This window comes from Megalobrama amblycephala, linkage group LG23, assembly GCF_018812025.1.
Source record: "Megalobrama amblycephala isolate DHTTF-2021 linkage group LG23, ASM1881202v1, whole genome shotgun sequence".
Taxonomy (NCBI): Eukaryota; Metazoa; Chordata; class Actinopteri; order Cypriniformes; family Xenocyprididae; genus Megalobrama; species Megalobrama amblycephala.
Genome location: NC_063066.1, coordinates 10,505,143 through 10,519,037, shown reverse-complemented (window position 1 = coordinate 10,519,037; position 13,895 = coordinate 10,505,143). Strand labels below are relative to the sequence as shown.

General features: G+C 36.8%; 1 protein-coding gene across 13 annotated transcripts in view; it reads left to right on the top strand.

The window, feature by feature from the left end:
* xpnpep2 (X-prolyl aminopeptidase (aminopeptidase P) 2, membrane-bound) overlaps positions 1–13,895 on the top strand; it is a 102,645-nt gene that overhangs the window by 42,742 nt on the left and 46,008 nt on the right. For 9 of the 13 annotated variants that reach the window (XM_048175784.1, XM_048175789.1, XM_048175783.1 and 6 more), the window contains 5 exons: positions 4,180–4,242; positions 4,331–4,373; positions 8,322–8,358; positions 9,196–9,354; positions 11,342–11,474. The gene's annotated coding sequence lies outside the window, so the exon portion shown is untranslated. Of the gene's footprint in view, positions 1–4,179; positions 4,243–4,330; positions 4,374–8,321; positions 8,359–8,454; positions 9,062–9,195; positions 9,355–11,341; positions 11,475–11,923; positions 12,003–13,895 lie in introns of those variants that run through there. The other 4 variants (XM_048175788.1, XM_048175787.1, XM_048175792.1 and 1 more) reach the window with 4 other exon arrangements.

Sequence of the window (13,895 nt, the reverse complement as noted above, 5' to 3'; positions counted from 1 at the left end):
GCTATTGCAGCTACACTTAAAAATTAAGGTTGCATAAAGTCAAGCATACAACCATGCACACATTTTTAGTAAAGTGAAGTGTACATTTTCTCTTTTAGCATTATCTGACTCATAAGTCTGACTTGTAATGAGACTGGATTCTTCTAAGTTTTTTTTCTCCATTTCTGTCACCTGATGGAGTTTGGTTCCTTGCCAGTGTCGCCTTTGGCTTGCTTAATTAGGGTTTAAAAGACACTTAATATATTCAGTAATACTATTGATTGGACTTCACTGACTCTATTGGATAAGAACATAACTTAAACTGAATTGAGCTGTCTGATGACACTATTGTCTTCTATTGAGCTGCTTTATTGCAGAATCTAATTTGTTTCATAATTGATTAATTTTTCACAGTTAGCCTTTTGAATTGAACTGAAACACTGAGCTGATTAGAACTGAATTATTGCACTATTTGCTTTTTGGATATTGCTTTACAGAAAGTGCTATATAAATAAAGGTGACTTGACATTATGATGTGAGGTCCATGGTTTTCTGAGTCTGGCGTGGAAGACCTTGGCTGGCCTTCACAAAGCCCAGACCGGAACTCCAGTGAACACCTCTGGGATGATTTGGACCACTTACTCTGAGCCAGGCCTCATCACCCAACATCACTGGTTGACCTCACTGATGCTTGTGGCTCTGATTGTGAGTAAATCCCTCAAGCCATCAACATCTAGTGGAATACCTTCCCAAGAGTGAGAGCTATTATAGGAGCAAAGTGATCCATGATGAGTGCTTCAGGTACCCTTCAGTGGACTGTCAAAAGTGATTTTTATTCTGTTGTACATGAGAATGTCTTGTTAGTTTCAGATGTCTAGAATGGATTAGGAAATCAGCTGACATTGATTAGAGTTGGCACAAATATATGAAATATCTTGACAAGAGACCTCCCCCAGTCTAGCAATCATTTGGTAAATTGAATTATTTGAGAAAGAATACATTTATATGTAATGAAAAATTAAATTAATGTATCAGCACATATTTGCACCTCATACTACCCTCACATAACGAGATAAATAAACCTGCATAAAATTATAATGTTTTTGAATTTATTTTATTGTAATGTGCACCTTGCTCGAGTCTAAATCCTCTCAAGTTTTTTCCCTATTCAGATGAACTTCTTATGCAGTTTCTTTCCCATGTACACTTTGGAGAAAAAGTCTTATTTCAGACAGTTCATTTTACTTGCTGTACTTGCTGGATGCACTTGTAAAATCATGTGATAATGTTATTGAGGAGATGTTTTGGCAAGTCATGATGTTTTGTGATATATTGTTTTCTATATGAAGAAGAAGGAATGATGCATGCATGTGTGTGTATGCAGAGTCTGCCTTTTTTTTTTTTCTTTTCTTTTTTTTTTTGTGCAAATAATTATATGAAAAACAAATTCGAAAATTCATATTCATAATGATGTGTAGTAATATATGAATGGCAACTTAAAGGAGTAGTCCATCCAAAAATGATTCTCTCATCATTTACTCAGCCTCATGAAGTTCTAAATATATATGACTTCATTTCTTCTGCAAAACCCAAAAGAAGATTTTTTGAAGAATGGAATGGAGCCCATTGGCTTCCATTGAATAATAAAAATAAACCATTTCTCAAAATACAGTGCTCAGCGTAAATGAGTACACCCCCTTTGAAAACTAACATTTTAAACAATATCTCAATGAACACCAAAAACAATTTCCAAAATGCGGACAAGACTATGTTTTATATAACATCTGTTTAACTTATAACATGAAAGTAAGGTTAATAATATAACTTATATTACACATTTTTCAGTTTTACTCAAATTAGGGTGATGCAAAGGAGCAAAGCTAAATTTTACTACAAATGTCTAATTTAACAAGAATTCAACCACAGGTGAGTCTAATTATTCATTACCAGGTGTCCAGCAGACAGTTGACTATAAAAGGGTGTTAAAACCCCTTCCCATTTCATGCTGTCAGCAATGGCACCACATGGAAGAGAAATGTCACAAGACATGAGAAAGAAAATAATTTCTTTACACCAGAAAGGTGAAGGCCACAAGAAGATCAGCAAAACTTTACTTATCAGTCAGAATACTGTAGCAAAAGTGGTGCAAAAATTTTAAAAAGATGGAACTGCAAGCATCTCACAGAGACGTCTAGGTTGTTCACAGATGTTAACACCTCGACAGGAGCGTCTTCTGATGAGAAGGGTTGAAGAAAATTGGCATGCAAGTTCACTGCAGTTATTTAAAGAAGTAGAAAGCCAAACTGGGGTGACTATTTCCCCTGACACAATACGACGTACACTGCAGAGGAATGGCATGCATGGGTGCCGTCCACGAAAGAAGCCTTTCCTAAAGCCCAGGCACAAAAAAGCCCACCTAGAGTTTGCCAGGGCCCATGCTGACAAAGATGAAGACTACTGGGACTCTATACTCTGGAGTGATGAGACCAAGATAAATGTTTTTGGAACTGATGGCTTCAAAACTGTATGGCGTCACAAAGGTGAGGAATACAAAGAAAAATGCATGGTGCCTACAGTGAAACATGGTGGTGGCAGTGTCTTTATGTGGGGCTGCATGAGTGCTGCTGGTGTCGGGGAGCTGCATTTCTTTGATAGCATCATGAATTCACAGATGTACTGCTCTATACTGAAAGAGAAGATACCATCACTCCATGCCCTTGGTCGTCGTGCACTTTTCCAGCATGACAATGATCCAAAACACACATATAAGGCCACTGTTGTATTTCTGAAGAAGAACAGGGTGAAAGTGATTCAGTGGCCAAGTATCGAACACCTATGGGGAATTCTGAAGAGACAAGTTGAGCATCACTCTCCATCCAGCATCCAGTCTCTAAAAGAAGTCATTCTTGAAGAATGGAAAAAGATAGATGTTGCAAAATGTCGCCAACTTGTTCATTCCATGCCTAGAAGACTTGGTGCTGTCATTAAAAATCATGGAGGCCATACAAACTACTAGATGTAGTAGTTTTTGTTGTGGGATGTACTCATTATTGCATCACCCTAATTTGAGTAAAACTGAAATATGTGGAATCTAAGTTATATTACTATCCTTTCATGTTATAAGTTAAACAGATGTTATATTAAACTTAGTCTTGTCAGCATTTTGGAAATTGTTTTTGTGTTCACTGAGATATTGTTTAAAATGTTACTTTTCAAAGGGAGTGTACTCATTTATGCTGAGCACTGTATCTTCTTGTATGTTCCACAGAAGAAAGTCTTTGAGGTTTGGAATAAGATGAGGGTGAATAAATGATGACAGAAGTTTCATTATTGGGTGAACTATCCATTTAATTTTGATCACCGATCATTTGTGAACCTGTGGCGGCCAAGCGAAACAAACAGGCAAAAATCACTACATCCAGAATAGCTTTTTTGAAAGCAATGTTCCTGAGATAGTAAATTAGATCCCATATGCAAGTGCTTAGGGGTAGAAAAGGAGAGAAAAATAGTGTTGGCCATCTGTGTGCTATTTAGATTGATCCCAGCAGCTACGGCTGTTTAATTCAAAAACTGTCAGGGAGTGTCATTAGGTGCGGCCATTTTCAGGCTTCAGATTTCATTAGCCACAGGAAGGCCCACATTACCCTCAGGATTAATGTCAAGCCTCCTGATACAGCTCTGGAGCTGTGGAGTGCTTAGAGGAACATCTCTGACCTTTTTGCGTAAATACACTGTGATTCATTAAAGATTATGTTGACCACGGGGAAACTCTTAAACAGTTGAAGAGTTATACGCATTTGGCCTCTAAAGTTATACTTGCTGCTCTGAGAAAAGAAAAATTGTTCATTGGGCCTATGTTTTTAATTTAAAATGACTTTCTTTTTTTAGATATTTAAAAAAAATGTTTGTTAGGTTTTTTTCAAATAAAAGGCCAGTGTTGTGTGAACCACAATGTTCTTCAAAATATCAGAAGAAAGAAAATCATATAGGTTTTGGACAACATGGGGGTAAGTAAATGTTTGGGTGAACTATCCCTTTAAAAAAAATCCAAAACATCCTGCATACTTTTTTTTCCCTCCATCCGAAGGGTCTTTGTTGTTTTCTTTTTCGAAATTGCATCATGAGCTAAATCCACAACAGCCTAGGTGATAGTGTCTTTGGCCTTCCTTCCTTTTTTCTCCTAAAGCCTCTTTCTTGCAGTTATCAGGAGGAAGGAGCAGTTGCTACGTCAAGGCCAAAGCCAGCAGTGAGCATGATAACACAGTGAGGATGAGAGTAGTCATCACTTTTCCTGTTTTAATTAGTAACATCAGCTCCTCAACAGGCAATCATGTCATCTGCTTCCTTCCAGGCGTTGATTATAAAGTGAGGACTGCGTCACACAGACCACAGGGGTAAGATATGGTGTGTTTTTAAGGCGAAATACTGTTTTTTTTTCCTCCCAATTTTGAGTGAAAGATATTACGCAGAACCCGGAATATGATAAATTCAGAAGTGCAATATTCTGACATCTGCAATAATGGAATACAATTTTCACACGGGCCCAATTGAGACATAATCAAGCCCTTGCGCTCTAACCCAGGCTCAACATGTTGATGTTTCTAGAAGCTTGCTGAATTACAAACCTGCTTCCACTCATGGGGTTTTGATTTTACCTGATTCAGGAGGTTGTTAAATGTGCACGATCATGGAGTCATTTATCACACGCTCACTGTGCGCCGGTCACGGTCCCAGTATGCAGTTCCAGGTGCACCGGTGCTGCACACAAATCAGGGAATGGTCACAACTACATGTGATTCAGAGCAGTCTGGATGTCATAAAGAATATGCATCATACCCCCGTTTTAAGGTCAAACATATTCAAGGTCTGAAAAGATCTGTTTTACCTTCTGCTCCGCTGTAGATGTGTGCATTAACCTTACCCAGGATCTGAAAACCTTCAAGAATATGACCAATATATATGTCCAGAATGCTTTTAAAGGAAAAAATGACCTTTTGAACTGTGAATTTCCATCTTTTTTAGTCATTTAAAACTTCAGAAGACTGCTTGACAGGTTTTAAACAGAACTCAAGACAGAACTGAAGAGAGCCCTCTATGTTCAGGTTCAGGTGCGAGTGCATATAGTGTTCAAATTGCATAAGAGGTCTTGTGCAAATCTATTTTTCTTCAGTGTAGCATATCACATACTGAATTGTGCAAAATTTAACTGTTCCAGTTTCATTACCTCTTAACAATCCTGGTTCCTTAACAGTAGCAGTAATGATTCTTTTAAAGCTTGTAAGGAATAAACATTTGGAAAAAGAAAATGCAAAACTAATAATAAACAAATTTAAAACTTATTTTTAGAAAATCCAACTGACGAAAACTCATAATGTCCATCTTTACACATCTTTACACAGCCAGCATAGATTTAAAGGGTTCACCCAAAAATGAAAATTCTGTCATTAATTACTCACCCTCATGTCGTTCCAAACCCGTAAGACCTTCGTTCATCTTCGGAACACAAATTAAGATATTTTTGATAAAATCCAAGAGCTCTCTGACCCCTCCATAGACAGCAATTTAATTACCACTGTCAAGGCCCAGAAAGGTACTAAAGACATCGTTAAAATAGTCAATGTGACTACAGTAGTTCAACCTTAATTTTATGAAGCGACTACAATTTTGTATGCAAAAACGAAACAAAAATAACAACTTTTAATTCAACAATTTCTTCCCTTCCCTGTCATTCTCCTACACAGTTTATGTTGTAGCTCTACGTTGTAGAGCTTCCAGGTTCTACGTCATAATGGCGACTCATTATTGGCCTTGATAACATTTGGTTCAGAGCGTGTATCAAAATCACCAAAATCACCTATCACTAGATATTGTTGAATAAAGTCGATATTTAGTTTTTTTGGTGCACAAAAAGTATTCTTGTCGCTTCATAACATTAAGGTTGAACCACCGTAGTCACATGAACTGTTTTAAATACGTTCTGGGCACTGAAAGTGTTAATTGTCTTGCTTGCAATGGTGGCCTCTCTGAGCCATTGGATTTTATCAAAAATATCTTAATTTGTGTTCTGAAGATGAACAAAGGTCTTACGGGTGTGAAACGGCATGAGGGTGAGTAATTAATGACAGAATTTTCATTTTTCGGTGAACTAACCCTTTAAGTCTCACAATTATCTGTGAGCTGTATGTGTTTGATTCACTTAAAAGAAGAACCAGTTTATAGACCTTATTCAGAGCAGCGCCATGACATGTATGAAAGCGAGGCTGTGATGGAAGTAGTCATCCTACAAAGGTACTTTTTTATGAATAGTATGATTTCTGACATACTCATTCTCACATGCTTTTGCCTACTATATGGTGTGGAAGCAGGCATATTTCAGACACAGGGATTCAATCAGGAATTGGGCAACATTAGTTATGCTGTATGCTTGATTCATCAAAAAGAACCAGCTCTAATAAGAGTAATTCATTCAGGAACCGGTTCTGATCCACCTTCTCTCAATTCAAACACTGGTTTTTATTCATCTGAGTGAAGTTCTGTGAGCATCTCTGTCCCTGAATGAATTACCCACATGCTCCTTGAATCCTTTGTATTTGTATTATCAGTTTGTCATAGGTCATGCTTCCTGATGCTATTTTGAGATGCTGTCAACAAGTGTTGTTCTACATCCTGTGGTGGAAAAAGTCTGATGATGACTATAGTTAACGCTGAGCAGCTTATTGAGTTTCCCCCAGGAAACCTCCCCCGTGAATCACTAAAAGCTGTGCTGAAGGCAGTCACTGTGGAGACTTCAATTACTGGCGTGTCCCAGTCGGCTGATTTCTAACTGTGGCCAGCAAATTAGAAAAAGGTGGAGGGAGAGGGAGAGTAAGAAAAACTTAAAAATCATTTGGAGAAGGATGGTTTGAAATTTGGATACAGAGGAATGATTATACTAGAGGGGACCAGTCACAAGAGTATTACCAAGTAAAATGTTTCTGGTTAGAAGTGGAGAGGCAACCTTTTGTTCACATGTTGGCTACAGGCCAGACTTCTGCACTATAGGATTCAGTTTATAATCCTGCGTATGACTGATTTATGGCTCACATTATCAACTGTTGACTAAACGTCCCCAACTGAGTCTTTTTCCTATGTAGAGACAGGTCTGTGAAAATACAGACAAAAATGTCCTACATATTTTCTCATTTAGGGCAGCGCACTTCATCATCAGTGTAATTGTGTGGTTTTTAAAGATGATTAGGGAGGGTTCATTGTGGCAGTAGGTTATTAGGCCTTCACAATAACTGTACGTGCAGCAGTCTGGCCAGAATGGGCTTGTTCACAGATATATAGACATGTTGACGATCACGTGTTGAATTCTAACTGTAAAGAAGAAATGAGTATTTAGAAATTACTGTTCACTACTGCTCAAAAGAGTTTGGGGTCATTATTAAGATTTTATTAATTTATTTTTTATTTTTTTGAAAGTTCTTTTGAACTTAAGTTTTAAAATTCATAAAAAAAATCCTTAAAAATGTACCATGGTTTCCACAAAAATATTACGTATACTATAGCACAACTGATTTCACCAGTGCTTGGGCAGCAAATCAGCATATTAGAATGATTTCTGAATGATCATGTGACACTGAACACTGGAGTTATGATGCTGAAAATTCAGCTTTGCCATCACAGGAATTATATTTTAAAATATATTCACATAGAAAACAGGTATTTTGAATTGTTATAATATTTCACATTTATAATATTTCTTTTACTGTATTTATTTTTGATCAAATATCTACCAATATATCTTCGTGAGCTAAATATATAAAAAACGAGAGCCAGCACCATTATGGTGGAAACCAGTGGAAACGGGATAACAGTCTGGTCGATTACATGTGAATTACTTCTAATGTTTGTTAAATGTTGGCAATATTGTATAGTCTACACTTTAAAAACTGTGGTATGCTATACTGTAAAACATGATGCTCGTCGAAAATAAAGGAAGTTATCATGCAAACTAGTGGTTGTGTGGAGTATTTTACGAAAAGTTTAGAGGATTTAAGTTCATTTGTAAGCACTAATTCATGTATGAAGTAAAACATAAGCTAGTATTATAGTAAAAATGAATTAATAAAATCAACCCGGCGGTTAAATAACCCAATTTACTGGGTAAAATTAGCCTAACGTGTTCTGTCCTATATTTACCCAGCCCTTGGGCTAAAAACAACCTAAATTGGCTTGTTTTTAAATTTTGCCAAATTGGCTTGTTTTTAACCCAGTGTATATTAGTGCATAAAAAAAAACATTCTGTAGTGTATATATTGCGTGTTTCCTAACATTATATTTATTTTTGTCTTCCACAGAAGAAAGAAAGTCACTCAGGTTTGGAACGACATAATGGTGAGTAGATGATGACAGAATGTTTAATTTTTAGGTGAACTGTTCCTTTAAGATAACAGCACTGACGGTGTGTGAGGGACAGCTGTTAGAGTCATCACTGCTTATGAAGATGATTTGCAAGGGTTTCAGCATTTATTATTTTTAAATAAAGCCTAAAGCCTGCACTCCAAGTCAAATCATTCCATAATCTGGTTAAATGAATGGAATTGATGGTTTATCTCTTTCAAATTTGTTCAATATGTTATGTGTTATCCTTTTGTGATTTTATTTTGACTGATCCGCTCTTCATATAGACATTTATGGCTGATTAGTTTGAGAATACCACTTATTTTAATGCAGTCTCAACTAAAACAGCACACCTAGCTATTTATAGTGAACGTGTCATAGTTTGTGCTATTCAGGATACAGTTTTTCTATTTTTAACATCTTTTAACACCTCCACAGATTTTAATTTTCCCCAGTACCCATGCTGAGACATGAGAGCACTATTTACCTTTAGATGACTGTATAGGCCAGAATACGTGATGTGTTTTTTTCTTTTTTCAGTGTCCTCTTACAGCACACTAGAATGATTGGCTTAATCCTAGTAGGTTTGTTTTTAGTGCATCTTTCACTGTCAGTTGTGGAAGCATGAAGTAGGCGGCTACACATGGCGGCCTCTGTGAACCCACAACACTCCTCCGTCTGGATGGGAGGATTTTGGGTAAAATAAAATGTTTTAGTGCTAGCAGTGGCATGTTAGCCCATTGATGGCTAGCAGTTAGTTACTGTACCTGGACTAAGAGAATGTGAGATTTTCCTAGCACAAGGTAATCAGGATTTCCACTCTCTTCAAAGCACTCGTCAATCTGACCCTAACGATCAGCCCGGTGCAGCCGTACATCTGGTGCAGATGTAGCAGTCTCTCTCTCACTGGATCAGGGGTGCTGGATGTCTGCCAAGCAGTGAATGTGCTTCCTGATGTCTGTGGCCAGTAGAGAGAGTAAACACACACAGGTACTAGAACTTGAGCCAAAAGCCATCAGCACCCCAACTGCAAGAGACCAGGCCTCAGTGATGTGGGTGATCACTTCAAACAGAATCTAAAGAACGTGTAAAACACATGGCATTCAATCACAGGCATTTGCGACCAGGTGCAGAGAGGTGTGCAATATCACAGCCCAATGCCAAAACGCTGATTAAACCTATGGAACATGTCAAAGATCATGAGCATAATGTATAAGACACATTTGAAAATCAAAGTCAACCGAGGTCAAGCTCATGTCACCTTTTGAAATGTTTTTCCTCTCTGAGTTACATTGCAGTGCTGTGAGGTATTGCTTTAACGTCACTCAGGTGTAGAGTAATGCAATATGTAATGTAATTCAATATTTCATGTTATGTAGGAATGTGTCACTTATTTATTGTTATTATGGCTTTACTCAGGTGTTGGACATTTTATATATAGTAATTTTCAGATTATTAGTTGATCATATGCTATTATCCAAAATTACTTATTTTATCCAGGTTCAGTTGAATATAAATGATATCTGACAGTTGAACAAAAATTGTAAGAATTAAATCTACATCTAAAATCTAAACTCTGTACATAATATGATACTTTTTATGAATTAACTTAAATTGCCATGCACTCTAAAAAATAAAACATTGGTTCAACAAAAAAAAATATGTTAACGTTTTCCACTAGAATTTTTAACTTAAGCCAATTGGGAGAATTACATTAATTCAAAGCAATATTTTGAGTTGATCCAACATAATGTTTTAAGTAAGGTGAAGACGTTTTTTTGCCACAATAAAAACACATTTCTAAGTAACATGAACTTAATAATTGTCAACATGAATGCAACTATTTAAGTTGATCCAACATAATGTTTTAAGTAAGGTGAAGACGCTTTTTGGACACGATAAAACACATTTCTAACATGAACTTACCAAGCACCGCTTGTCACCATGATGGTAAATCTCCAAAAACCCACATTAACAGAAACTCTTCTAAATTAGCATAACAAAACACTAATTACTGCTAAATCTCCCTTACCATTAATCTTGTGCAAAAAACATTATATAACACTTAATTTTAGCATTTACTCTCCCTTTCAAGTGCCATGGGCAAAGCATGATGGGAAATATAAATCCCAGCCCAGTTTCACTTAACTTAAGTTCGTCTAAATTAAAAGAAGTGTTCGTACAACTCAAAACAATGAAACACGTTTACACGTCATCAGATTGTATTTTACATTAACAGAACTTAAAATTAAATACATTTTTGATTAACTGAAAATGTTAAACTATGACAAGTCATGATAGTATATCGAATCAATAGGCATAATTTGTGTGTCATCCAAGCTCAATAAAATAACAATTACAAGTAAAAAGTCTAACAGCATTTCAGAACTTGATTTTTTATTTCACAACAATATATATATTTAAGTAATGACTAAAGGTCCCCTGAATTAGTTTTTAGAGTGTGTATTCTCTGGCATAAACTGTAACTTTTACATATTTTATCAAACTCTATATTTATTTAAAACTATATTATTAAATACAAATGAGCTGCTGCTCCCGACCCCCTTTCCAGAAGAGGAACAGCTCACACTTCGGTTGCTCAACAACAACAAAGCTGGAGAATCTCACGCAGCCAAAATGAGGATTGTCAGTAACGGTGTTCAGCCTTACGGCGGTTTAACAACTACAACTGCAACTACACGGACCCCTTTAATTTATTATTTTTAAATATAGAATCTGGTTTATGCCAGAGGATACATACATACAATAATACAACCTAATTAATTTTTTTCAATTGCTTAAACATAAGATTTTTTTCCACTCAAAACAAAACATTTTAAAACATAAGTTAAATGAAATGTTTTCCTCTACACTTTGATTCATGTAATTCTTTTGTTGACCTTCCTCTTTTCTTCCTCCTTCCTTTATGACAAAACAGCCTGAAGATATGTGACATTTTGTCCTTTTACCCTTGCAGACATCACAGAGGAGACAGATGTGATGGCCGTTTCAGAAGATCAGAGAGTGAGAAGCCCAAAACGCTGCTCCACAAGGTCCAAAGCTCAACGGGGAGCTCCTCATATGTCTACATGAAAAACCAAGTTTGGCTGGTGAGCGCTGGTCTTTGTGATTCAGACTGTTAGATTCTGAGATGCCCCATGCCTGCAAAAGATCAAATAATTTCCTCCCAACCAGATTAGACGTGTTAGCAGGGGGTATGAAACATGCTCACAAGCTTATATTAAAATGCCTTCATCCTCTCTGACAAGCCTCTTTGAACGGAAGAACACTAACTCTTAAAAGATTAATCAGTGAACTAATAAAGAATTTGCTGGAGGATTTGCTTCCTTTTAGGAAAATAAATCTGTTTGTATGCTATTTTAGGCCAGTTCTAGTAAGCTGAACTTGATGCATCTTCTCAGATGTTGTATGATGGTCATTGTATTAGTTTGAGAGAGGATTACTGCTTAAATCTGTTTGAGTATGTGCCCCATTTAATCTAACTGAGCAGAGCAAATGGAGTTCCTCTAAATACATCCTGACCATTGATCCCTCTTAGATGGCTAATTGCCTAAATCTGATTGGTGTGAACATGCTGCGTGCCATTCATCTGAAACGGTCTCGTCCTGGCCTAAAAGGTGAGGCCTGGTTCAACCTTCATTCACATCACACATTTTGTGTAGCTAACCAGATACAAACCAAAGCCTTGCTAAAACATCACAGCATATGTTGGATAATGAGACTCAGCTGTCCCGTCGGTTTCTCTGACATACCCTTCTTAATCTCATGATGGCTCTGAGGATAATGGGGGTATTTCGCTGGAGAGACAGACAGACAGATAGCGGACACTGTCGCAGGCTAATGCTAGCCAGCAAAGTTAATGCTCGGGGCGGGTTCCTCCGCATTTGCCTGCCATCTGTCGCTCAGGCGGAAGTCCAGCAGTACGACAGGGCGTCCACCTGGGAAGGTGGTTGCATGCACCATCATTCTCTATATATTTGTAGGTACTCACCACTGCCCCCTAGTTAGACCTTAATGAATTTGGAGCAGGGATGTGTAAATGTACAAATTTTCATTTTTGATGTGTTCACAAAATCAAGTCACATTTATTTATATAGCACTTAATGCATTACAGATATTTTTAAAGCAGCTTCACCATAATAAAGAAAATAATAGTGTTCAAGTTGCAAAAATCAGCAATTATGAAGCAAATTCAATTTTTAGCTGTAAAGCAGCTCTACGGAAGGCAGTTGTGCCATTATTTAGCTCAAGTAGGTTTAATGTTCAAATTCAGTTCAGTGTCAATGTTGCAAAGGATGCAAGTCCATAAAAAGATGCATAAAGTACAACAAAATGACAACAGTTTGGAGATTTTGGAATAGGGACAAATTGGCTGTGTTTACATGTAACCAAATAATCCTTTAGCAATTGGATTGATGGCGCAGTTAGACTGAAAAGTCTTCATGTAAACACCTTAATCGATCCGTTTGAGCTCGTTTCAGATGAAATTTCATTTTGGATTAGAAGGGGTGGTTTATTCCTTTTATAATCCGATCGAGAGAACATGTAAACACTTTAATTAGCATTCGTGTAAACACTATCATCAGATTCATCAATCGGAATGAATTCATTGCATTTGAAACAAAAGTTGTGCATGTCAACATAGCCAGTGTTGGCCATGCACTGCAATTTCACAGCAATGGTGAAATGCTGGTTTGTTTTGTTGCGGTTTTCCCTTGAAGGTTTGATGACATGTTTACAAGTGTTAGGAAATTTTTGGTTTATGTTGTGTTTGACATACAAAAAGGAACGGTCCATAATATTCTTCTGTGGTTTTTGACATAAAAGCTTTTTTCCCAAATATCACCAACCAGCCTGACAAGATTATGTGAGCATTTTAAAGCATTTTTGCATTGTTATATGGACAATAAGTGTGGAAAGGGCCCAAAATCATACCCTATAAACCACTTACATACAAACTGTGAAAGATATGCATTAAAAATAAAACTTATCAACCTCTTATCAACTCATCAACCTAAACATTCTGACCCATTCCTAATTGGAATAGAACTAATTTGGACTGACTAAAGAATGGACTTAAAGTGATAGTTTACCCAAAAATGAATGTTCTGTAATCATTTACTCACCTTCATGTCATTCCAAACCTGTATGACTTTCATTTCCGAAACACAAAAGAAGATATTTTGATAAATGCTGGAAACCAAACAGATTTGGTGACCACTGCCTTTCATTATATGGACAGAAGCACTGATACAATTCTCAAAATATTTTCTTTTATGTTCCACATAAGAAAGTCATATAGGTTTGGGTAAGTAAATTATGTCAGATTTTCCAGTTTTGGGTGAACTATCCCTTTATCATGGATATTCTGGTTTCTTCAGGTCTTAAAAATGTCACATCTGCAAACTAGTTGCTTTTTGGCAAAATTCGCCATTTTGAATCAACATGCATCATTTATGTGGGTCGGAAATGGGCTACTCTCCCATAGACTGGAATGAGACCGCGGACGT